A 26209-nucleotide genomic window follows, 5' to 3' on the forward strand; every position below is an offset into this window, starting at 1 on the left:
TGAACAATGATGTGCATTTCTGTACAAGGACAATATTTTCCCTGTGACACATGCCTTAATTTCCCTGTTTTGTTTCACTCCATAAGCATAAGACCTAGAAATCACAGGCTATATAAGCAGAATAGGGTGTATAAAAGGAGACTGTGGTGAGTAATCATGGAAAGACAGACAGAGGCCAATATGTTGATGTTTCACTTTGTGGTCCCTTAGTTAGTTTTCTACATTCTATCTTGTTTTCATCTGGTTTAAGTCAGACTAGCATTGAAGCCCCACCTCACCGTCACCTGGTGTTATTCCATTTCTCTGGACTAAAATAATACAACATAAATCTTGAAAGAATGAAAGAGACAGGAAGTAGCACCAGAGCCTGGGACGCAGATTTCCAGACTCCCAGGCTAGTAATCTTGGACATAGGGAGACAATTTCTTGTCACTGTATCATCTTTTTTTTTTTTTTTTTAGAGACTGAGTCTCACTGTGTCACCCAGGCTGGAGTGCAGTGGCGTGATCTCTGTCACTGCAACTTCTGCCTCCCAGGTTCGGGTGATTCTCCTGCCTCAGCCTTCTGAGTAGCTGGGATTACAGGCGCCTGCCACCACGTCCAGCTAATTTTTTGTATTTTTAGTAGAGATGGGGTTTCACCATGTTGGCCAGGCTGGTCTCCAACTCCTGACATTGTGATCTGCCCACCTCAGCCTCCCAAAGTGCTGGGATTACAGGCATGAGCCACTGCATCATCTTTCACCTTAGTTTTCTCATTTGTAAAATGAAGTGCAGGACCAAATTGCACCCAGGATCACTTTATGCTTCCAAGAACTAGGATCAAAGATAAAATTGTTTGATGGGTTCGATAGAAACATAAGGTTTTCCACTTGACATTGACTGGAAAGTGATTAAACAGTAATTCCTGGAGAAACTGTTACATAGGTGCTGTTTAATGAAAATACATAGGCATTGCTTATATAGAGGACGCTCATTCATTATTTTAATTTCATTCACAAAAAGACTGATTCAATTAAAGGCAGGTGAATGCTACATGACTATTTGTTTCAGTCTATTTCCTTCCAGCTATGCTAGTTGCCCAGCAAAGTCTATTCTCTCCATCTCTTTGAAAAATATATTTGGCTGGGCACATGATTGACCTACTGTAGACTATATTTCCTGGACTTTGCTGCAGCATCGGCTAATGGGACTCAGTTCTTGCCAATGGAATGTGAACTAAAATGGTGTGTACAGCTACTATGTCACTCACTTAAAAGGAATTTATTGTACCCCCTTCATTTTTTACTTTCATCCCATGAGCTAGAATAAAGATGTGACCATGACCCAACTTAAGCAAATAACAACAATGCCCTAGAAAATTCAGGAGTACCAGATGGAAGTAAATGGAGTCCTGAATGACCTGCAGCAGACTGGTGTCACTAGCTGGAACTTCCCATCCCCAACTATTTCTAGACAGATACTTGAGAGAGAAATACAACTGTTATCCTTCTCGATTCACTATTTTGGATCCATCTGTTATCTGACTAATGGCATGTTCTTCTCAGCAGGAGCTGGGTGCAGTCACCACAGCGGTAGACAGAACACTAAAATTTGAGAGAGGCACTGACTCTACTGCCCTTCCACAGCTGGTGTGCCCAAAGCTACAGTTCGTCATGAAAATCTCACTTCTTTAAAGACTAGGCCTTGAGCAAATGCAAAAGGAAAGTATAAAATAAGCCATGAAGGAATTAATAGCCTATCAACCAAAAAAAAAAAAATAAATAAAGCCCAGGACCAGATGGATTCACAGCTGAATTCTACCAGAGGTACAAAAAGGTACCATTCCTTCTGAAACTATTCAAAACAATTGAAAAAGAGGGACATCTCCCTAATTCATTTTGTGAGGCCAGCATCATCCTGATATGAAAAACTGGCAGAGACACAACCAAAAAAGAAAATGTCAGGCCAATATCCCTGATGTTCATCGATGCGAAAATCCTCAATAAAATACTGGCAAACTGAATCCAGCAGCACATCAAAAAGCTTGTCCACTAAGATCAAGTTGGCTTCATCCCTGGGATGCAAGGCTGGTTAAACATACACAAATCAATAAACATAATCCATCACATAAGCAGAACCAATGACAAAACCCCATGATTATCTCAATAGATGCAGAAAAGGCCTTTGATAAAATTCAACATCCTTTCATGTTAAAAATTCTCAATAATCTAGGTATTGCTGGAACATATCTCAAAATAATAAGAGCTATTTATGAAAAACCCATAGCGAATATCATACTGAATGGTCAAAAGCTGGAAGCATTCCCTTTGAAAACCAGCACAAGATAAGGATACCCTCTCTCACGACTCCTATTCAACAGAGTAGTGGAAGTTCTGGCCAGGGCAATCAGGAAAGAGAAATAAATAAAGGGTATGCAAATAGGAAGTCAAATTGTCTTTTTGCGGATGATTCTATATTTAGAAAACCCCAGTGTCTCAGCCCAAAATCTTTTTAAGCTGATAAACAACTTCAGCAAAGTCTCAGGATACAAAATCAATGTGTGCAAATCACAAGCATACCTGTAGACCAACAATAGACAAGCAGAGAGCCAAATCATGAATGAATTCCCATTCACAATTGCTTCAAAGAGAATAAAATGCCTATGAATACAGCTTACAAGGGATGCGAAGGACCTCTTCAAGGAGAACTACAAATCACTGCTCAAGGAAATAAGAGAGGACACAAACAAATAGAAAAACATTCCATGCTCATGGATAGGAAGAATCAATATTGTGAAAATGGTTATATGTCCCAAAGTAATTTATAGATTCAATGCTATTCCCATCAAACTACCATCAGCTTTCTTCACAGAATTAGAAAAAACTACTTCAAATTTCATACAGAGCCAAAAAAGAGACCGTATAGCCAAGAAAATCCTAAGCAAAAAGAACAAAGCTGTAGACATCATGCTACCTGACTTCAAACTATACTACAAGGCAACAGTAACAAAAACAGCAGGGTACTGGTACCAAAACAGACATATAGACCAATGCAACAGAACACAGACCTCAGAAATAACACCACACATCTACAACCATCCGATCTTTGACAAACCTGACAAAAACAAGTAATTGGGGGAAGGATTCTCTATTTAATAAGTGATGCTGAGAAAACTGGCTAGCCATATGCAGAAAACTGAAACTGGACCCCTTCCTTTCATCTTATACAAAAATTAACTCAAGATATATTAAAGACTTAAAACCCCAAACCATAAAAACCCTAGAAGAAAACCTAAGCAATACCATTCAGGACATAGGCATGGACAAATATTTTATGACTAAAACATCAAAAGCAATTGCAACAAAAGCCAAAATTGACAAATGGGATCTAATTAAACTAAAGAGCTTCTGAACAGAAAAAAAACTATCATCAGAGTGAACCAGCAACCTACAGAATGGGAGAAAATTTTTGCAATCTATCCATCTGACAAAGGGCTAATATTCAGAATCTACAAGGAACTTAAACAAATTTACAAGAAAAAAGAATCCCATCACAAAGTGGACAAAGGATATGAACAGACACCTCACAAAAGAAGACATTTATGCGGCCAACAAACACGAGAAAAAGCCCATCATCACTGATCATTAGAGATATGCAAATCAAAACCAAATGAGATACCATCTCACGCCAGTAAGAATGGCGATTATTAAAATGTCAGGAAACAATAGATGCTGGCATGGCTGTGGAGAAATAGGACACTTTTACACTGTTGGTGGGAGTGTAAATTAGTTTAACCATTGTGGAAGACAGTATGGCGATTCCTCAAGCATCTAGAACCAGAAACACTATTTGACCTAGCCATCCCATTACTGGGTATATACCCAAAGGAATATAAATCATTCTACTATAAAGATACATGCACATGTGTTTATTGCAGCACTATTTACAATAGTAAACCAACCCAAATGCTCATCAATGATAGACTGGATAAAAAAAATGTAGCACATATATACCATGGGATACTATGCAGCCATAAAAAAAAAAAAAATGAGATCATGTCCTTTGCAGGGACATGGATGAAGCTGGAAGCCATTATCCTCAGCAAACTAACACAAGAAGAGAAAGCCAAACACCGCAAGTTCTCACTCATAAGTGGGAGTTGAACAGTGAGATCACATGGACACAGGGAGGGGAACAACACACACTGGGGCCTGCCGGGGGTTGGGGGACAAGGGAAGGGAGCGCATTAGGACAAATATCTAATTCATGTGGGGCTTTAAACCTAGATGATGGGTTGATAGGAGCAGGAAACCACCATGGCACATGTATACCTATGTAACAAGCCTGCACCCTCTGCACACGTATCCTGGAACTTAAAGTAAAATAAAAATAAATAAAATTAAATTAAATAAGCCCTTATGCACGAGCTCAGGAGTTTGAGTCCAGCAGGGCAAAATAGTTAGACCGGTTTCTAAAAAAGGAAAAGAAAAAAAAAAGATAGGCACTTAATTTAGATAAACAGACATAATAGAGCAGTCAGACTGTATGGAATTAGAGCAATAAGAATTACAAAAAAGTATAAATGGAGCATTAGAGGTGCCTTAGTCATACTGGTTAAGGGTTATCAACTATTTCTTGGTGAGAAGAAACTGAAGAAGCTGAAGCCTCCTCTGAATAGCCTTTATAGTTCATTGGATATATTAACAATATGTATTTTTATTACTGATTGAATTTGCTCATTAATACATTTTTTGTTATTATTGTAATTCTATTCCTTAAAAAACCCATATGATAATTACAATAGATACCTGTTCAAGTAGACTCCACCCAGTTTGGGGAGTTTATATCCTAACATCCAAATTGGTGAAACTAAGTAATCAGCATGTGGTTTACTTTTTTCGGGAGTGCTAGGTTCACATTTTATGAGATATGCTAACCCCATACTCACTTTGATGGCAGAATAAAATCAGTGTTATTTTTTTCATGCAAAGAATCTTTTTCCTGAATGGCTCACATTTATCCTCCAGACAGTGTTATAGATACTGAAAATTCAGGGTAAAGTTACAACCCTTACAGTTTAAGGAAGGTGCTGGTAGCATTCTCTGATTTTGCTCTAATAACTGCTCTAATATATCTATACTTATTCCTCCTGGTTATTACTATTATTTTACCTTTTATTTTATTTACTTCAGTGATATGCTTTCTAAGTAATTAAGTATTAGGTCAAACACAATAGTTATTCTTGACTCATTGTCCAAATTTTCATATGTTTTGTATTCACAGTATATGATATAGCAGTATTAAATTGATATACATCAGTATACATGTTACAATTTTATCAATTATATATTGAAATTACAAACATTTCTTGTATTTATATTGATATTAAGGATTTACCTAGAAATGGTATTTCCATACACTAGCAGCAGATTGTACAGTAGTGGTCATTTGGGCAAATGTTTTCATTTTTTGAAAATTTGTTCCAAATTTTGAAGTTGAAATGTATATACATGTCATTTTAATGATTAAATAAATAATTCAAGGGTAAATACATACACTTACATTGTCTTTTTGATGTCCCAAGTTCATATGCTACATTCCTGTTTTTCTACTGCATAGTGAAAGCAAATTAGATGTATGAGTATTCTTGTTATTTGACTGTGTGCTGTGACTGGTAATTTGGGGAAAATAGGTTGTTTCTCAAGGTAGGTTTTCCTTATCTGCATGCTCCAGGCATCCCAATAGTTAATATCTAACAACTTATATTGGTTGAATTCCTTCTTCCCTTTGATAGCTCAACTGAAGCTTGATGTTTATGGTGGAAATTGTCTTGATTCCTTTAGATGATATGAGCATCCAAGGAGTTTGAAAATGTGTTTTAATTAAGATTCTGCTAAATTTTACCAGACACCTACTTGGAAAACAAAGCAACTGAATAATTAACTCTGATGAGAGCAGATGCTGGTCTAATGACAACCTGTTACTGCTCAAGTGCATCATTAGTTGTTTTACTATGCTCCTTTAATATGTCCAGAGCTCTCCTCTGTTAATGAACACATTGGTAGCTGGGTGCTTAAAATAGTTCCTCATTCTGGACTGTTGTAAAAGATATTTCTAGCATCTGCAAAATTCTTCATTTAAATAATTTGGTCCCCTTTCATCAACCCCCTCCCTTCATCTATTTGGCATGTGCTTGGAACCAAGCACTTCTTTAGTTTTCCTTGTGGGGTTATTTTAGCCATACATCAAGCGAAGCTTACAAATTGATGAGGATCTAATGATGCATTTATTTACAGATGTGCATTTCATTTCCCTGTTATGTTGTTGAGGGGTAGGAAGAGTCGAAAGACTCCCCCTCCCTACCTCACCCCTGCCAGTGTTATGGGAATAGCCATGCATTTGACAAAATAAGAAATAGAAATAACCTCATATTTGATTTTATGTATAGTTGTCAAACATGAATTGGTACACATTCTCTTTAAGTGCATGGTTGATCTTTCAGAATAGCAATGTAGGAAATTATTTCTCTTTAATGATGCAATAACCCTATGCTGTAGTTTTTTTTTTACTATTGTATGCATTGTTTTTATATTAAATCATAGGTTTACAGTTTAAACCCTAGGCACAGCACAAAACGACCTGACAAACAACATAGGTTTTAAAACTGATGCAAAATAAGGGAATGTAGAATCCAATTTAGATTCCATGTTCAGAGCAGCAACACACATATTACATCTTGAAAAGCTTAAATATTTTTATGGAAATTCATTAACAAATGAAAGATGAATATGAAGAGTATACTTTAGATTACTTCAAATATATTCTAATCAAACCAAAGACAATAAGTACAGAATATCCGTGAAGGGGAAAGACAATGATTTTTACATGCTGTGCTTCGTAACATTCTGTGTACTATACATACTATAAATGTGTAAGGCAATTCCTCTGGAGTTGGTCACATACTAGGCAGGTCAATCAAGAGTACATAACAGGCCCTTTGGACTTTCTCCTCCTCCTCATTTCTACTTCCAATACCCAACTACCTTCATATAATAGAAGTTAATTTTAGTGTTCTTTAAATATTTTCTAACAAGAAAAAAGCTATAACTCAAAGTGGTTAAAATACTGTACTTTATCAAGTCATACATAAACTATGGTTATCTTACTGTGGTAACTAAGTTTTCAAAATATTTCTTTCCTTTTTTATTGTGAAGGGCAGAGGGAAATGGAAAATGTTAAGAATTCGTTTTATGAAATGTGTTTCAGAATGGCTTTACCAAGTCATGATAAACAACTCCCTTTTATTCATTAAAAATTCTGGTTGATAGCCAAAAGCATCTTAATGTAGATGGCATAGAGAAAGCCTGTTTCTGTTTTTGCCTTTGATCTATCTCAAAGCTGTGTTCAAAGTCTGACATTAAATTCCTAGGTATTTTGTTATTTTTGTGGCCATTGTGAATGAGATTGTGTTTTGGTTTGGCTCTCAGTTTGGATGTTGGTGTACAAGAATGCTATTGATTTTTGCACATTGATTTTGTATCTTAAAACTTTGTGTTTATCTGATCTAGGAGCTTTCGGGTAGACTATGGGGTTTTCTAGGTATAGAATCATACAGTCTGCAAACAGAGATAGTTTGACTTCTCTTCCTATTTGGATGCTTTTTTATTTCTTTCTACTGACTGATTTATCTGGCTGGAACTTTCAGTAGTATATCAAATAGGAGTGCTGAGAGTGGACATTCTCATCTCATTCTGGTACTCAATGGGAATGCTTCCAGCTTTTGCCTGTTCAGTATGATGCTGGCTGTGGGTTTGTCATAGATGGCTCTTATTATTTTGAAGTATGTTCCTTCAATGCCTAGTTTGTTGGAAGTTTTTAACATGAAGCGATGTTGAATTTTGTTGAAAGCTTTTTCTGCATTTATTGAGATGATCATGTGGTTTTTGTAGGTGAAAAAATCTCTGCAATAAGCAGTACAAAACACTGCTCAAAGAAATTAGAGATGACAGAAACAAATGGAAAAACATACTATGCTTATGGTTAGGAAGATTCAATATTAATGACCACGTTACACAAAGCAATTTACAGACTCAATGATTTTTAATCAAATCACCAATGATGCTCTTCACGGAATTAGAAAAAACTATTTTAAAATTCATATGGGACCAAAAAAGAGCCCGAATAGCCAAGTCAATTCTTAGCAAAAAACAAAGGTGGAGGTATCATGTCACTCAACTTCAAACAATACTACAGTGCTGCAGTAACCAAAACAGCATAGTATTAGTACAAAAACAGACACATAGACCAATGGAACACAATAGAGAACCCAGAAATAAAGCCACACACCTACAACCATCTGATCTTCAACAAAGATAACAAAAACAAGCAATGGAGAAAGGATTTTCTATTTAATAAGTGGCACAGAGATAACTGACTAACCATAGGCAGAAGTTTAAAACTGGACCTTGTACCATGTATAAAATGGACCTTGTACCATGTACAAAAATCAATTCCAGATGTATAAAAAACTTAGATGTAAAACCTAAAACAATAAAAACTCTACATGATAGCCTAGGAAATACCATTCTTGATGTAGTCCCTGACAAATATTCCGTGATGAAGACACCAAAAGCAGTTGCAATAAAAACAAAAATTGACAAATGTGACCAACTAAACTGAAGAGCTTCTGCACAGCAAAAGAAACTACCAACAGAGTAAACAGACAACCTACAGAAAAAGAGAAAATATTTGCAAACTATGCATCTAACAAAGGTCTAATATTCAGTCTATAAGAAACTTAAATTAACAAGCAAAAAACAAACAACCTCATCAGAAAGTGAGCAAAGGACATGAACAGACACTTTTCAAAAGAAGACACACATGTGGCCAAAAAGCACATGAAAATAGTTCATTATAACTAATTGTTAAATAAGTGCATATCAAAATCTCAGTTAGACACCGTCTCATACCAGTCAGAACGGCTACTATTAAAAGGTAAAAAAAAAAAAATAACAGATACTGGCAAGGTTGCAGAGAAAATAAAATGCTCATACGCCGCTGATGGGAATGTAAATTAATTCATTGTGTAAAGCAGTATTGCAATTTCTCAGATAACTTACTATTTGACCCAGCAATTTATTATTGGGTATATACCTAAAGTAATATAAATTGTTTTACCGTAAAGACATATGCATGTGTATGTTCACTGCAGCACTATTCACAATAGCAAAGATATGGAATTCAACCTAAATGCTCGATAGGCTGGACAAAGAAAATGTGATACATATGCACTATGGAATACTACACAGCCATGAGAAGAGTCACATCGTGTTCTTTGCAGCAACATGGTTGGAGCTGGAGGCCATTATCCTATGTGAATTCATGCAGGAACAGAAAACCAAATACTATATGTTCTTACTTATAAGTGGGAGATAAACCTTGGGAACAAATGGACACCAGGAAGGAAACAACAGACACTGGGGCCCACTTGAGGATGGAGGGTGGGAGAAGGGAGAGATCAGAAAACTACATATCAGGTATTATGCTTATCAGTCCCCTGATGAAATAATCTGTACACCAAACCCTCTTGACACACAATTTACCTATATAACAAACCTGCACATCTATCCCTTAACCTAAAATATCAAAAAAAAATCTGATATGAAAGTGGTCTTGCAGAAGTTGTTCTTCCTTCCTGTGAAACAATACTCACTTCACTTCTAGAGCTAAAAACAGTATGGAAAAGAGACATGCTATTCACTTATTCTGCCAGCAGAGAGGAAATATGATGTATTGCACATTCCAATTTCACCCTTTCATACCTAGGGTTCCATTGTCAATTTTTTTCTAATAAGATTTCTAATAGGCACATAGACTATGCACAATATTTATAGCTTTGTACAAGTAATCAGGGATTCCTAGAATGCTATGGAACTGGTAATAATTCCTGATCCTCAAAGAAAGGATGTGCCATAGAGGAAAAGCATAAGACATTAAAGGAATTACTTTGTAGATTTAAAAGAAGCATAGCACAGAATGTTGTGACATACAGCACACGAGTCTCTGTCCTCCTCATTCACACATATTTCTCTGCCTCGTGCCCTTGGTTTGATTAGAACATTATTTAGGGTAATCTAATATACCCTTCTCATATTCACCTTTCATTCATTAATGAATGAGTCAATGTGAGTTTCTGTATCTGTCCTTGAATTCAGTATTCAACTCCACTATTCTTTTGGAACTGTATTCCTTTTGCTCCTAACTCCCCCTCTCTACACACTGGGGAACTGAGATTCTCAGCAACAGAATGCAGTTGTAGCTCATCAAAGCAGCAACTTACTCACTGTCTGGATTCTAGCAGGCTGAAAAATCTGAGGAGGTTTCCCTGCTTTGCTCATAGCTTTCTTTGCACAATGTCTTCTGCAGAGAGAACTCAAGAAACGTACTCTCCTGAACATGAAGGAGAATGCAAAAGAGTGTGAGATTTGGAGTCACAAAGACTTGTGTATGGATCTTAATCCTGTGATCTTGCCCACACTATGTAATCTCTCTGAGCCTCACTCTCTGTGCATTAAAGCATTAATCCTACCTGATATTGGGAACACAATGGGCTGTGTGCATATATTCTGACTTCTTTCTGGCAGAGGCCTTCACACAAAGACACTTAGGCATTTTTTAATTTACCAACTTTTCAAAAACTAAGTGTTGTGTCTACTGTCACAAATACACGACTTACGTTCTATTTTACATGGCTTAGTTTATGCTGTATTTTGTTTCAAGAAAGTTTTCACTCTTCCCACTGTTGGGACATAGGGAGATTATATAAAAAGTCAAAGCAAAAACCTTACAGGATTCGGGCAATTCTACATATTTTGGAGGTAGTGAAGAGACATTGTGATCACATGAAAAGCACCAAGCACAAAGCAGGTGCCTATGAACATACTTCACCCACCAGCCTTGCTGCCTGGTGCTATGAGAACCTCTGATCCTAGGACATGTAGACGGTGAAGAAGAGGAGGATCTGCTCAGCACTGGGAAGCCAGGGGCCTACACCTAGTTCAGACATCCACTCTCCTATAATTTTAGGCAAATTATCAGAACCGTGGAACCATCTTTTTAAAGACACATGTAAGATCTTTATTATGTTCCACGATAAACAACTGTTTCCGAAGTTTAGATTTCACAGAACTGTAAGTTAGAAAAAGTATGGGAATCATATAGGATTGTCATTTTTCTTTTTCTTTGAGAATATTTTTTAAATTATACTCTAAGTTCTGATTCATGTGCAGAATGTCCAAGTTTGTTATATAGGTATACACATGCCATGGTGGTTTGCTGCACCCATCAACCCGTCATCTATGTCAGGCCTCTGAGCCCAAGCTAAGCCATCATATCCCCTGTGGCCTGCACATACACAACCAGATGGCCGGTTCCTGCCTTAACTGATGACATTCCACCACAAAAGAAGTGAAAATGGCCTGTTCCTGCCTTAACTGATGACATCGTCTTGTGAACTTCCTTCTCCTGGCTCATCCTGGCTCAAAAGCTCCCCTACTGAGCACCTTGTGACCCCCACTCTGCCCACCAGAGAACAACCCCCCTTTGACTGTAATTTTCCTTTACCTACCCAAATCCTATAAAACGGCCCCACCCGTATCTCCCTTCGCTGACTCTCTTTTGGGACTCAGCCTGCCTGCACGCAGGTGAAATAAACAGCCATGTTGCTCACACAAAGCCTGTTTGGTGGTCTTTTCACATGGACGTGCATGAAATTTGGTGCCGTGACTCGGATCGGGGGATCTCCCTTGGGAGATCAATCCCCTGTCCTCCTGTTCTTTGCTCAGTGAAAAAGATCCACCTACGACCTCAGGTCCTCAGACCCACCAGCCCAAAGAACATCTCACCAATTTTAAATCGGGTAAGGGGCCTCTTCTTACTCTCTTCTCCAACCTCTTTCACTGTCCCTCAACCACTTTCTCCTTTCCACTCTTCAATCTCTCCCTTCTCTTAATTTCAATTTCTTTCATTTTCTGGTAGACACAAAGGAGACACGTTTTATCCACGGATCCAAAACTCCGGCGCCGGTCACGGACTGGGAAGGCAGTCTTCCCTTGGTGCTTAATCATTGCAGGGATGCCTCTCTGATTATTCACCCACGTTTCAGAGGTGTCAGACCACGCAGGGATGCCTGCCTTGGTCCTTCACCCTTAGTGGCAAGTCCCACTTTTCTGGGGGAGGGTCAAGTACCCCAACCTCGTATCTCTGCACCCCGATCCCTTATTTCCATGTCCCAACCTCTTATATCTCTGTGCCCTGATCCCTTATTTCCGTGCCCCAACCTCTTATATCTCTGCACCCCGATCCCTTATTTCCATGTCCCAACCTCTTATATCTCTGTGCCCTGATCCCTTATTTCCGTGCCCCAACCTCTTATATCTCTGCACCCCAATCCCTTATTTCCACACCCCAACCTCATATCTCTGTGCCCCAACCCCTTTCCTGCTTTTCTGGAGGGTAAGAACCCCCGAACCACTTCCCTCCATGTCTCTACTCTGCCTTTTCTTTAAACTTGCCTCCTTCACTATATGCAACCTTCCACCCTCCATTCCTCCTTCTTCTCCCTTAGCCTGTGTTCTCAAAAACTTAAAACCTCTTCAACTCACAACTGACCTAAAACCTAAATGCCTTATTTTCTTCTGCAATGCTGCTTGACCCCAATACAAACTTGACAGTAGTTCCAAATAGCCAGAAAACCGTACTTTCAATTTTTCCATTTTGCAAGACCTAAATAATTCTTGTCATAAAATAGGCAAACAGTCTGAGGTGCCTGACGTCCAGGCATTGTTTTACACATCGGTCCCTTCCTAGTCTCTGTGCCCAGTGTAACTTGTCCCAAATCTTCCTCCTTTCCCTCCCACCTGTCCCCTCAGTCCCAACCCCAAGCGTCGCTGAGTCTTTCTAATCTTCCTTTTCTACAGACCCATCTGACATCTCCCCTCCTTGCTAGGCAGAGCTAGGTCCCAATTCGTCCTCAGCCTCCACTCCTCCACCCTATAATCCTTTTATCACCTCCCCTCCTCACACCCGGTCCAGCTTACAGTTTCGTTCCACGACTAGCCCTCCCCCACCTGCCCAGCAATTTCTTCTTAAAAAGGTAGCTGGAGCTAAAGGCATAGTCAAGGTTGATGCTCCTTTTTCTTTATCCGACCTCTCCCAAATCAGTTAGCGTTTAGGCTCTTTTTCATCAAATATAAAAACCCCAGCCCAGTTCATGGCTCATTTGGCAGCAACGACGAGAAGCTTTACAGCCCTAGACCCTAAAAGGTCAAAAGGCCGTCTTATTCTCAGTATACATTTTATTACCCAATCCACTCCCAACTTTAAATAAAACTCCAAAAATTAAATTCCGGCCCTCAAACTCCACAACAGGACTTAATTAACCTTGCCTTCAAGGTGTACAGTAATAGAAAAAAAGTTGCAATTCCTTGCCTCCACTGTGAGACAAACCCCAGCCATAACTCCAGCACACAAGAACTTCCAAATGCCTGAACTGAAGTGGCCAGGCATTCCTCCAGGCCTGCCTCCCCCAGGAGCTTGCTATAAGTGCCAGAAATCCGGCCACCAGGCCAAGGAATGCTGGCAGGCGGGATTCCTCCTAAGCCACGTCCCATCTGTGTGAGACCCCACTGAAAATCGGACTGTTCAACTTACCTAGCAGCCACTCCCAGAGCCCCTGGGACTCTGGCCCAAGGCTCTCTGACTGACTCCTTCCCAGATCTTCTCGACTTAGCAGCTGAAGACTGACACATTCCCAGATCTTCTCGGCTTAGCAGCTGAAGACTGACACTGCCCAATTGCCTCGGAAGCCTACAGGACCATCACAGATGCTCTGAGTAACTCTCACAGTGGAAGGTAAGTCCGTCCCCCTAGTCAATACGGAGGTTACCCACTCCACATTACCTTCTTTTCAAGGGCCTGTTTCCCTTGCCTCCATAACTGCTGTGGGTATTGACGGCCAGGCTTCTAAACCCCTGAAAACTCCCCCACTCTGGTGCCAACTTGGACAACACTCTTTTATGCACTCTTTTTTAGTTATCCCCACCTGCCCAGTTCCCTTATTAGGCCGAGATATTTTAACCAAATTATCTGCTTCCCTTACTATTCCTGGACTACAGCCGCATCTCATTGCCGCCCTTCTCCCCAACCCAAAGCCTCCTTCGCGTCTTCCTCTCGTATCCCCCCACCTTAACCCACAAGTATGGGACATCTCTACTCCTTCCCTGGCAACCGATCACATGCCCGTTACCATCCCATTAAAACCTAATCACCCTTACCCGGCTCAACGCCAGTAACCCATCCCACACCATGCTTTAAAAGGATTAAAGCCTGTTATCACTCGCCTGCTACAGCATGGGCTTCTAAAACCTATAAACTCTCCTTACAATTCCCCCATTTTACCTGTCCAAAAACCAGACAAGTCTTACAGATTAGTTCAGGATCTGCGCCTTATCAACTAGATTGTTTTGCCTATCCATCCTGTGGTGCCTAACCCGTACAATCTTTTGTCCTCAATACCTTCCTCCACAACTCACTATTCCGTTCTCGATCTTAAAGATGCTTTTTTCACAATTCCCCTGCACCCCTCATCCCAGCCTCTCTTTGCTTTCACTTAGACTGACCCTGACACCCATTAGGCTCAGCGAATTACCTGGGCTGTACTGCTGCAAGGCTTCACAGACAGCCCCCATTACTTCAGTCAAGCCCAAATTTCATCCTCATCTGTTACCTATCTCGGCATAATTCTCATAAAAACACACGTGCTCTCCCTGCTGATCGTGTCCAATTAATCTCCCAACCTCAATCACTTACAAAACAACAACTCCTTTCCTTCCTAGGCATGGTTAGTACGCTCAGAATTCTTACACAAGAGCCAGGACCGCACCCTGTAGCCTTTCTGTTCAAACAACTTGACCTTACTGTTTTAGCCTAGCCCTCATGTCTGCGTGCAGCAGCTGCCGCTGCTTTAATACTTTTAGAGGCCCTAAAAATCACAAACTATGCTCAACTCACTCTCTACAGTTCTCATAACTTCCAAAATCTATTTTCTTACTCACACCTGACGCATATACATTCTGCTCCCCCCGGCTCCTTCAGCTGTACTCACTCTTTGTTAAGTCTCCACAATTACCATTGTTCCTGCCCCGGACTTCAATCTGGCCTCCCACATTATTCCAGATACCACACCTGACCCTCATGACTGCATCTCTCTGATCCACCTGACATTCACCCCATTTCCCCACGTTTCCTTCTTCCCTGTTTCTTACCCTGATCACACTTAGTTTATTGATGGCAGTTCCACCAGGCCTAATCGCAACACACCAGCAAAGCAGGCTATGCTATAGTACAAGCCACTAGCCTGCCTCTTAGAACCTCTCGTTTCCTTTCCATCGTGGAAATCTATCCTCAAAGAAATAACTTCTCAGTGTTCCATCTGCTATTCTACTACTCATGGATTATTCAGGCCCCCTCCTTTCCCTACACATCGAGCTCAAGGATTTGCCCCCACCCAGGACTGGCAAATTAGCTTTACTCAACATGCCCCAAGTAAGATAACTAAAATACCTGTTAGTCTAGGTAGACACTTTCATTGGATAAGTAGAGTCCTTTCCTACAGGGTCTGAGAAGGCCACCGCAGTCATTTCTTCCCTTCTGTCAGACATAATTCTTCAGTTTAGCCTTGTCATTACCTTCTGTCAGACATAATTCCTCAGTTTAGCCTTCCCACCTCTATACAGTCTGATAACAGACCAGCCTTTATTAGTCAAATCAGCCAAGCGGTTTTTCAGGCTCTTAGTTTTCAGTGAAACCTTTATATCCCTTACAGTCCTCTTAGGAAAAATAGAACAGACTAATGGTCTTTTAAAAACACAACTCACCAAGCTCAGCCACCAACTTAAAAAGGACTGGACAATACTTTTACCACTTTCGCTTCTCAGAATTCAGGCCTGTCCTTGGAATGCTACAAGATACAGCAAATTTAAGCCCCTGTATAGACACTCCTTTTTATTAGGTCCCAGTCTCATTCTAGACACCAGACCAACTTAGACTGTGCCCCAAAAAACTTATCATCCCTACTATTTTCTGTCTAGTCATAATCCTATTCACCATTCTCAACTACTCATACATGCCCTGCTCTTGTTTACACTGCCAGTTTACACTGTTTCTCCAAGCCATCACAGCTGATATCTCCTGGTGCTATCCCCAAACTGCCACTCTTAACTCTTAAAGTAAATAAATAATCTTTGCTGGTGAGGTTATGCTGAACCTCCTTAGGCACTCTCTAATTAGATGTCCTAGGTCCTCCCAATTCTTAGTCCTTTAATATCTGTTTTTCTCCTTCTCTTATTTCATTTAGGTTTTTAATTCATACAAAACTGTATCCAGGCCATCACCAATAATTCTAAATGACAAATGTTTCTTCTAACAACCCCACAATATCACACCTTACCACAAAATCTTCCTTCAGCTTAATCACTCCCACTTTAGGTTCCCACGCCGCCCCTAATCCCGCCCGAAGAAGCCTGAGAAACATCGCCCATTGTCTCTCCATACCACCCCCCAAAATTTTCGCTGTCCCAACACTTTACCACTATTTCATTTTATTTTTCTTATTAATATAAGAAGACAGGAATGTCAGGCCTCTGAGCCCAAGCTAAGCCATCATATCCCCTGTGGCCTGCACATACACATCCAGATGGCCGGTTCCTGCCTTAACTGGTGACATTCCACCACAAAAGAAGTGAAAATGGCCTGTTCCTGCCTTAACTGATGACATCGTCTTGTGAACTTCCTTCTCCTGGCTCATCCTGACTCAAAAGCTCCCCTACTGAGCACCTTGTGACCCCTACTCTGCTCGCCAGAGAACGACTGCCCTTTGACTGTAATTTTCCTTTACCTACCCAAATCCTATAAAATGGCCCCACCCCTATCTCCCTTCGCTGACTCTCTTTTGGGACTCAGCCCGCCTGCACCCAGGTGAAATAAACAGCCATGTTGTTCACACAAAGCCTGTTTGGTGGTCTATTCCCATGGACGCGCATGAAAATCTATATTAGGTATTTCTCCTAATGCTATCCCTACTTGAGCCCCCCACCCCCTGACAGGCCCCAGTGTGTGATGTTCCCCTCCATGTGTCCATATCTTCTCATTGTTCAACTTCCACTTATGAGTGAGAACGTGTGGTTTTCTGTTCTTGGGTTAGTTTGCTGAGAGTGATGGTTTGCAGCTTCATCCATGTCCCTGCAAAGGACATGAACGCATCCTTTTTATAGCTGCATAGTATTCCATGGTGTATATGTGCCACATTTTCTTGATCCAGTCTATCATTGATGGGCTGGTTGGTTCCAGGTCTTTGCTATTGTGAACAGTGTTGCAATAAACATACGTGTGCATGTGTCTTTATAGTAGAATGATTTATAATCTTTTGGGTATATACCCAGTAATAGGACAGCTGGGTCAAATAGTATTTCTGGTTCTAGATCCTTGAGGAATCATCACCGTCTTCCGTGATGGTTGAACTAATTTACACTCCCACCAGCAGTGTAAAAACATCCTATTTCTCCACATCCTCTCCAGCATCTGTTGTTTCCTTTTTCATGATTGCCATTCTAACTGGCATGAGATGGTATCTCACTGTGGTTTTGATTTGCATTTCTCTGATGACCAGTGATGATGAACTTTTTTTCATATGTTTGTTAGCCACATAAATGTCTTCTTTTCAGAAGTGTCTGTTCATATCCTTCTCCCACTTTTTGATGGGGTTGTTTTTCTCTTGTTAATTTGTTTAAGTTCTTTGTAGATTTTGGATATTAGCCCTTTGACAGATGGATAGATTGCAAAAATTTTCTCCCATTCTGTAGGTAGCCTGTTCACTCTGATGATAGTTTCTTTTGCTGTGCAGAAGCTCTTTACTTTAATTAGATCCTGTTTGTTAATTTTGGCTTTTGTTGCCATTGCTTTTGATGTTTTAGTCATGAAGTCCTTGCCCAGGCCTATGTCCTGAATGGTATTGCCTAGGTTTTCTTCCAGGGTTTTTATTGTGTTGTTTTAGGTCTTACATTTAAGTCTTTAATCCATCTGGAGTTAATTTTTGTAGAAGGTGTAAGGAACGGGTCCAGTTTCAGTTTTCTGCATATAGCTAGCCAGTTTTCCCAACACCATTTATTAAATAGGGCATCCTTTCCCCATTTCTTGTTTTTGTCAGGTTTGTCAAAGATCAGATGGTTGCAGATGTGTGGTGTTATTTCTGAGGCTTCTGTTCTGTTCCATTGGTCTATATATCTGTTTGGTACCAATACCATGCTGTTTTGGTTAGTGTAGCCTTTATAGTATAATTTGAAGACAGGTAGCATGATGCCCCCAGCTTTGTTCTTTTTGCTTAGGGTTGTCTTGGCTATACAGGCTCTTTTTTGGCCTTAGAACCATTTTTATCCTCATTTATAAGATTAATGCAATAACATTTATTCCAACCAGCTCACAGAATTATGTGTAAATATGCTTTATTTAACACACTTTCTAGATATGATGTATCATCATCACTGGAACAGAAAAAAGAAAATTAGGTTTCCTACAACTAACTGCACAGAAGAAATATTAAGAAACAGACCAAAATATCTGTTTAAGTTCTGAGAAAGAAAGGTGAATAAAATATAATTAACAAATTTTTTATGGTTTATGGTAGTGAATATGGTTCTAAAAACCTGCAGTTAAAATATGCTTTATATATTATAGAAGTTCTAATATTTGAATGTAATTTTTCAGGAGAAGGTGAGCATTCTAAGTTATATGAAAACATAATTGTATATATTTGATGACTAAACATATATTTTTTGTTTTTTGTTTTTTTTTTCTGAGATGGAGTCTCGCTCTGTCGCCCAGGCTGGAGTGCATTGGCGCAATCTCGGCTCACTGCAAGCTCTGCCTCCCGGGTTCACGACATTCTCCTGCCTCAGCCTCCTGAATAGCTGGGACTACAGGCGCCCGCCACCACGCCCGGCTAATTTTTTTGTATTTTTTAGTAGAGACGGGGGTTTCACCATTTTAGCCAGGATGGTCTCGATCTCCTCACCTTGTGATCCGCCCGCCTCGGCCTCCCAAAGTGCCGTGATTACAGGCGTGAGCCACTGCGCCTGGCTGACTAAACGTATTTTTGTAAGAATCTCTGGCATCTTAGGGAAAAGGCTGCTTTTGGATGAATTTTATTAAGGAAATAACCAAGATGGCAATTCTGGGGAGCAACTGGCTTGCCCTTGTAAGTTATCTCAGTGGGGAAGCGGCAAGGACGTTTTAGAAGATGATTGAAGAGACAGCAGTGATGGACAGTGTAATGGTTAATATTCAGTGTCAACTTGATTAAATTGAAGGATACAATGTATGGTTTCTGGGTGTGTCTGTGAGGGTGTTGCCAAAGAAGATTAACATTTGAGTCAGGGGACTGGGAGAGGCAGGCCCACCCTCAATCTGGGTGAGCACCATCTAATCAGCTGCCAGTGTGGCTAGGATAAAAGCAGGCAGGGGAAGGACTCTATCAGCTAAGTCTTCTGGCCTCCACCTTTCTCCCATGCTGGGTGCTTCCTGCCCTCGAACATCAGACTCCAAGATCTTCAGCTTCTCCACTCTTGGACCCACATCAGTGGTTTTCCAAGGGCTCTCGGGCCTTTGACCACAGACTGAAGTCTGCACTGTCAGCTTCCCTACTTTTGAGGTTTTGGGACTCAGACTGGCTTCCTTGCTCCTCGGCTTGCAGATGGCCTATTGTGGGACTTCACCTGTGTAAGTCAATACTCCTTAATAAACTCCCCTTCATATATACAACTATCCCATTAGTCCTGTCCCTCTAGAGAACCCTGACTGATACAGACAGAATGGCACAATTTAGTCATGCTGCCCCACAGAATTTGTGGAATAGTATGTTTAATGCAAATTAAGTCAATTTCCTCCTTCGGTTTAGTACTTCAACTTCACTTATTCCCACACAGCCTGATATATAGTCTCTTTTTTTTTCTTTTTTTGAAACAAGGTCTTGCTCTGTTGCCCAAGCTAGAATGTGATCATAACTCACTGAAGCCTCAAACTCCTGGCCTCATGTAATCCTCTCACCTCAGCCTTCTGAGTAGCTGGGACTACAGGTGTGTACCACCACACCCAGCTGATTCATAAAAATTTTTTATAGAAGTGGGGTCTCACTATGTTGTCCAGTCTTGCCTCAAAATGGTGGCCTCAAGCAATCCTCCTGCCTCAGCCTCCCAAAGTGCTGAGATTACAGGTATGAGCCACCTCACCCAGCCTGTGGATAGTCTTGAACAACCATTTAGCAAGGCTGGCTCATGGGTGTGTGACAAGTGTAGTAGTACAGCACCTTTGCTCACAAGGTTTCAGCATGTGGGGTTTAATGTTCTCTGGTGGTCCTCTTGAAATTCTTAATTTTTGTCTTGGAATTTGTGTTTTGCAAGTGAAGTTTAACAGAACAATAGAGCCTGCGCTGAGTGTGGGGAACCCCGGTGCAAGTGTGATCTAGTTCTCACTCTTCTTCCATACACCTTCCTTCTCCCATCCCCAACAGAGTCTCAGCTGCCCGTGGGGCAGGAGACCCTGCCAGGTCTCCCTCCATACCTCTGCTATCCTCCAGAAGAGATGGATACAGGTCCTGTGAGGTGGGAGTAGGATGGAGGAACTCACAGTCTGCCTCCACTCTCTGCAATGAGGGGCCCTGGGCACTGGAGAGGGTGGGGTGCCTCATGATATCCTAACTATCCATCTGGCTACTAGCTGGGAGCACCACAGTGCATTTGGCAGGACACTAGTTGGGGGCGTGTTGCCCACCCTGAATTAGATGCCAAGTGTGTTCTAGCACAGAAGTAGTAATCCCTGAGGGGTCTCCCATCCTCTATGGGTGAGGGCAGCGACCCATGCTAAGGGGAGATTGATTTTCCAGGTGGCTGTTTTACATTTGGTCCAGGTAAATTATGTAGTTGGCCCTGCTTTTCAGCAGTTTCTGAGACAAGATCTAAACCCAAAAGCAGTCAGTTTAATGACATGGTCATGCTCTCAATGAATTGCCAACTAAGTGTATAAGGACCCTAAGTGTGCAACGGCTGTTACACATTCAAGAGATGTTGTAATCGGAAAGGTCACACAAGAATTTTTTATCTGCCCTTCCTCTTTTCTGGTAAGTGCTACTTGGTCTGAATTAAACAGTTGTTCTAACTTTGAGGAGACTCGATAGTGGGGAAGTGCAGGTACTTTTTCTGGTGGAAGAATCAAACCATCAGCTACAACAGTAACAAGAAAAGAATACATGAAATGCCTGAAACAATCCACTTTGTCCAGCAGTGTTTGCCCTGTTTTGGGGGTCAATAAAATGCTGAAGTTAAAAGCAAGTAAAAAAGCTCTTTCTTATCCCCACATTGGGGTGAGTCGAGGTGGAAGGTGCTAGCTGAGTGTAATGTAACTTCTCATATCTCAGTTGTCTCACGTGAAAATGGGCGTGATAAAAACCTCATGGAGTTGTGAGGGTACAAAAGGGACCGGAAGGCACTTAGCAGCATGCTCGTCACATGCTAAATTCTTAATACAATGATAATTATTGTTGAAATTGTACCACCACCATCTTCATCATCCATTTCTATTTACAGAAGAGAAAGTCATCAAGAGAAAGAAAACATATCAGCTCAAACCTTATCTACTTTTGAAGTGATATGGATTTTATGTATTCCTCCTCTGTGTGCTAAGGAAATAAACATAATTACTAGCAATTCAATAGAATATTGATACATACCATAAATGGTGATAATATGGTATGTTCAGGTTATAGACAAGGAGAGAGTTTGGGGGGGATGTTCATGCCTGATCACACAGCCCCTTAATGGCAGACAGGGACTAAAAATACCAGGTTATGAATGTTGCGATCCCTCCTCTACTCAGTGTACAATGTGCATTTAGGACCGGAAGCATAAGTAAGCTGTTTTAAGTTCTTATCATGGGCCGAGGATGGTGGCTCATGCCTGTAATCCCAGCACTTTGGGAGGCCGAGGCAGGTGGATCACCTGAGGTCAGGAGTTTGGGAACAGCCTGACCAACATGGTGAAACCCCGGTATCTATTAAAAAATACAAAAATTAGCCAGGCATGGTGGTGGGCGCCTGTAATCCCAGCTACTTGGGAGGTTGAGGCAGGAGAATTGCTGAACCCGGGAGGCAGAGGTTGCAGTGAACCGAGATCACACCATTGCACTCCAGCCTGGGCGACAGAGCAAGACTCCTTCTCAAAAAGAAAAAAAAAAAAATCTTATCGTGACTTCTTATAGCTGTTGCATTTTTACCTTATCATAGCTTATTTTGCCACAGCTATGATATACACGATGTGATCCTTGGTTAAGAATGCAAAATTCTTGTCATTGTACCTTTCCTCTGCAAAAACATAATTTGCTTTATGATATCTGTTTCATGACAGTTTCCAGAAATCCCTTGTAAGCAAAAGTGGGGACAGATTGCATCATCAAAATCTCTGATAAAGTAGTGATCATTTCTGCAATTGGTCTTTCTTCCTGCACACATATGAGGGTACTAATATCCCTGCCTTCAGGTCTGATCCTGTGTGTTAGGGTGGCCCACACAGAACAATGTGTGGTTAATGCAACATGACTCACATCATTTTAGCTTTCATTTGGCCAGGCTATCCAACAAGAATCTGAAATCAGCAGCCTGATTCTCATTTTGCTCCTTCCCCTTGCAGATCTCCTCTAGGTCCAGGGCTGCCATTTACTTCAAAGGGAATGCTCCACATAGAGGAGGGATCCAGGAAAGGAAGAAAAATGAGAATCCAGCTCGTTATTTTAAAGATGGTTAAAATAAACAAGTCAGCAACGCATGTTTTCTTTTAGACTACTCAATTGGAATCTTTTTCCTCAAAGCAGAGCAGTTCGTAAAATTTCTATTAGCTGATCCCCATGTGAAGGGGATCAAATATATTTTTCATTTGAGGAAGTTGGGTAGAAGTTGGACTGAATTGAATTACACTGATTGCTATTCCCCACAATTCCCAACACACTCTTAAAATACATTTACCTATTATACCCCATCATTTTCTATAGACACTAGCTGCAGAGGAAAGAAGACTTGTACAGATACAGAAACTCAAAAAAGCAAGCCAGTCACTTGTTTTTATACAGAAACCAGCATACTGACATTTTAATGATGCTGGGCTACTGCCATAGTGTGAAATTTTGTATTCAGAACATTTAAAAAAGGAGTGGAGAAAGATAAGTAGGCACCCAATGGAATGTGTTGGATGAGCTTTTGTACAAGAGAGGTACCATGTAATGATTTGACTCAGTGGGTCACATTTCCTCCTTAAAAGATAGAGGAGGCCTTTACATTTATGGGATGCACAGCTGAATGTCATGCCTTTTATGGAGACCTCTTCGGGTCTGATTAATCAGTAATTGGGGAGAGATCTATGCACTTCAGTGACTCTTGCTGCCTTGATTGTAAATCGCAATCTGGTGCTAAATCTCAGCAGGTCACATTGCTGTTTTTGCTGTACCCCAGTGACACAACTGATTAAATCTGTGTAAACAGTATCATTATGAAAATATTTTTGTTATAGGCATGAGGAATTAACACATTTTTATTTTGGATGGAAATTAAAATTATTTGTGGGAGCTTGGTATGTTTTCATCAATTGTCAGTCATCCCAATAGAGCATGTAGTGAAGTAACGGTTTTAATTTTCACAAAGGAAGAAAAAAAGTGCTCAGAGGGCTTTTAAAACTGAGAATTATGATAATTATGTCATTCATAATAGAGATAGCAATGTTACAGGCAAGTATTATGTCACTTAATAGTTCGTTAAACAAATAAACAGAAATATGGGAATTAGCCCGCATATTCCCCTTACAATGGAGCACTTTTGAAAGAGTAGCTATGTTTTAAAAGATGCCAATACACACACACACACACACACACACACACACACACACACACACACACACATTCCCAAATGCTCCCCCTATTTATGGGCTACATGTTTCCTAAGTTAACTTTAACAGAACTTAAATTGAGTTAGTTGCCTCTGGATAGGAGCAAGAGGTGCTGATGCGTAGCTACAGAATGCATTGACACAGAATGATGACTGATGACTCAGGGCTCCCATAGACCAGGTGGGGTTTCAGCTGGGGGATAAAGGTGAGCCATTAGATAGCCTTGAGAAGTTTGTGTAACATTGTTTATGCTTGATTCTGAAGCAAACAAATTTGATTTCTATACTAGAGCCACATGGCTGTCTGACCATTAGCACCTTTGAAAAAATTTCTTTTGCAGGCATGGTAAGGTTAAGCAAATGTGTAATTTGCTAGGATTGTAAGCTACAGAAGTCATAATGTTTCTTGTTTTTTTCCTGAATGACTACTACCTAATTCTAAGCAGGCACTAAAATTGTATTTGATAATTCCTAATGACGCTTGATTTCACCTCAATGTGCTGAGGCTGGTAAGTCAACCCAATCAGATGGATGCTCTCCTATTTGCTTCATTTCACAGAGCACCTATTGGAAAAGGCTTAAATGAACTTTAATCAAATGTGCCTATTATGTTACTGAGACATGAATTACTGACCATCTATTTGCTAGCAGCTAAAGCGTAGATACAAGAAAAGTGACTTTTTTTCTGTGCACTCACTAAAATCATTATCAAACTATTAAGGCAAAAAAAGAGAGAGCTAACAAGTCAGCGAATTTGCTATGTGCCAACTTCCACATTTAAACAAAGAATTGGCTGTATACATTTCAAATGACTGCCTTCATAGTATCTAGGCTGAAAAAACAAACAAACAAAAAGAACAAAACTGCCTTTGAAGAGAAGAGGAAGCATTTACTCTACCCTTTAATGCTATACAGATGTTCCACATCCTCTTGACAAGGTGGGAGGAGTTATGTATGGAAAGGACTGGCTTCAGAATATTGACCATCAGTAGAATATTCAGAATGATGGAATTGCATGCTATTATTTGGGGGCACTCATGCTTGCCTGATAAGTAAGTTCGTTTAGGGTTCCTAAAGACTTTTTGGTATAGATCAGTATAGAAAAATATTATATTTGCTTAAGGACCTTACATTTTTATTTTTGTACACCATTCACCACTGCAATATTTGGCTTAACTGGAGACTCTGAGGATTGGTCGATTAGATCATTTTAGAAATGCGTTTTGTATATCAGATATTACACTTATCTTTCCAAATACCAAAGGGCAAAGATGTTTAAAAAGATCAAAATAAAGGATAAGGGGTAGCAAAGAAAAAAGTTTATTGTTTACTTTTCGACTATTCACCAAACTGATGGAAAGCATAAAGCCAAAAGCTAGAAAGAAGAGATTCAGGAGAACTGAAGTGTAAACTTGAGTTGTTCAAATAGGAATGAAGAGTAAGAAAATGTAAGAATAATTTATTATTGAATATAAACATTCAGAGTGATTACATTTTCTTATCAAGTAATTTATTGCTAATTCTGACATTCTATGTTGTACGTACTATAACTTATACGATGTCAATAAAATTTAACTCATTAAAGTCTTGGAAATAATGTTTTAAAAAGTATAAAAAGCAAATTTTGAGCAGCATTATGTGCAATATAATTTTTACTGGCCTATTAATAAACTCAAGTGTTATCTTGATTTAGAAAAACAAATAGGATCATCACTCTTTTCTAGTAAATATTTGCAAAGTAGTTTTTATAATATAATATACCAAGTAGTCAGGACACACAGAAACACCCACAGTTAAATGCAGGGACTCCATACACTTGCATATCTTCTTCTCCAGAAAAACAGCCCTTGTGGCATGTAATGTGAAAAATTTATTCATCATATTTCTGTCAAAAAGGATGATTTTCTGTCATAAAGGTGATGTGTGCTTATTATACAAGTATCAGAAAAGGTAATAAAGTATAAAATAATAAATCACCTATGGCTCCAACTCCTACAAACACACAGTAACTTCTTCTGTCTTCTATGTATTGCTTATGGATATGTTGGTCACTCTCTATGTGAAATCTTGAGAGTTTTGTGCAGAATTCTTTAGTAATATAGGTTCCCTTCATTATGGGTAAATGAACTTCTTTTGACATTCCTAGATAATCCTTTATGTTTCCTTGTTTCACAAACGACAATGTACATAGGCA

This window comes from Symphalangus syndactylus, chromosome 8, assembly GCF_028878055.3.
Source record: "Symphalangus syndactylus isolate Jambi chromosome 8, NHGRI_mSymSyn1-v2.1_pri, whole genome shotgun sequence".
NCBI classification, from domain to species: Eukaryota; Metazoa; Chordata; class Mammalia; order Primates; family Hylobatidae; genus Symphalangus; species Symphalangus syndactylus.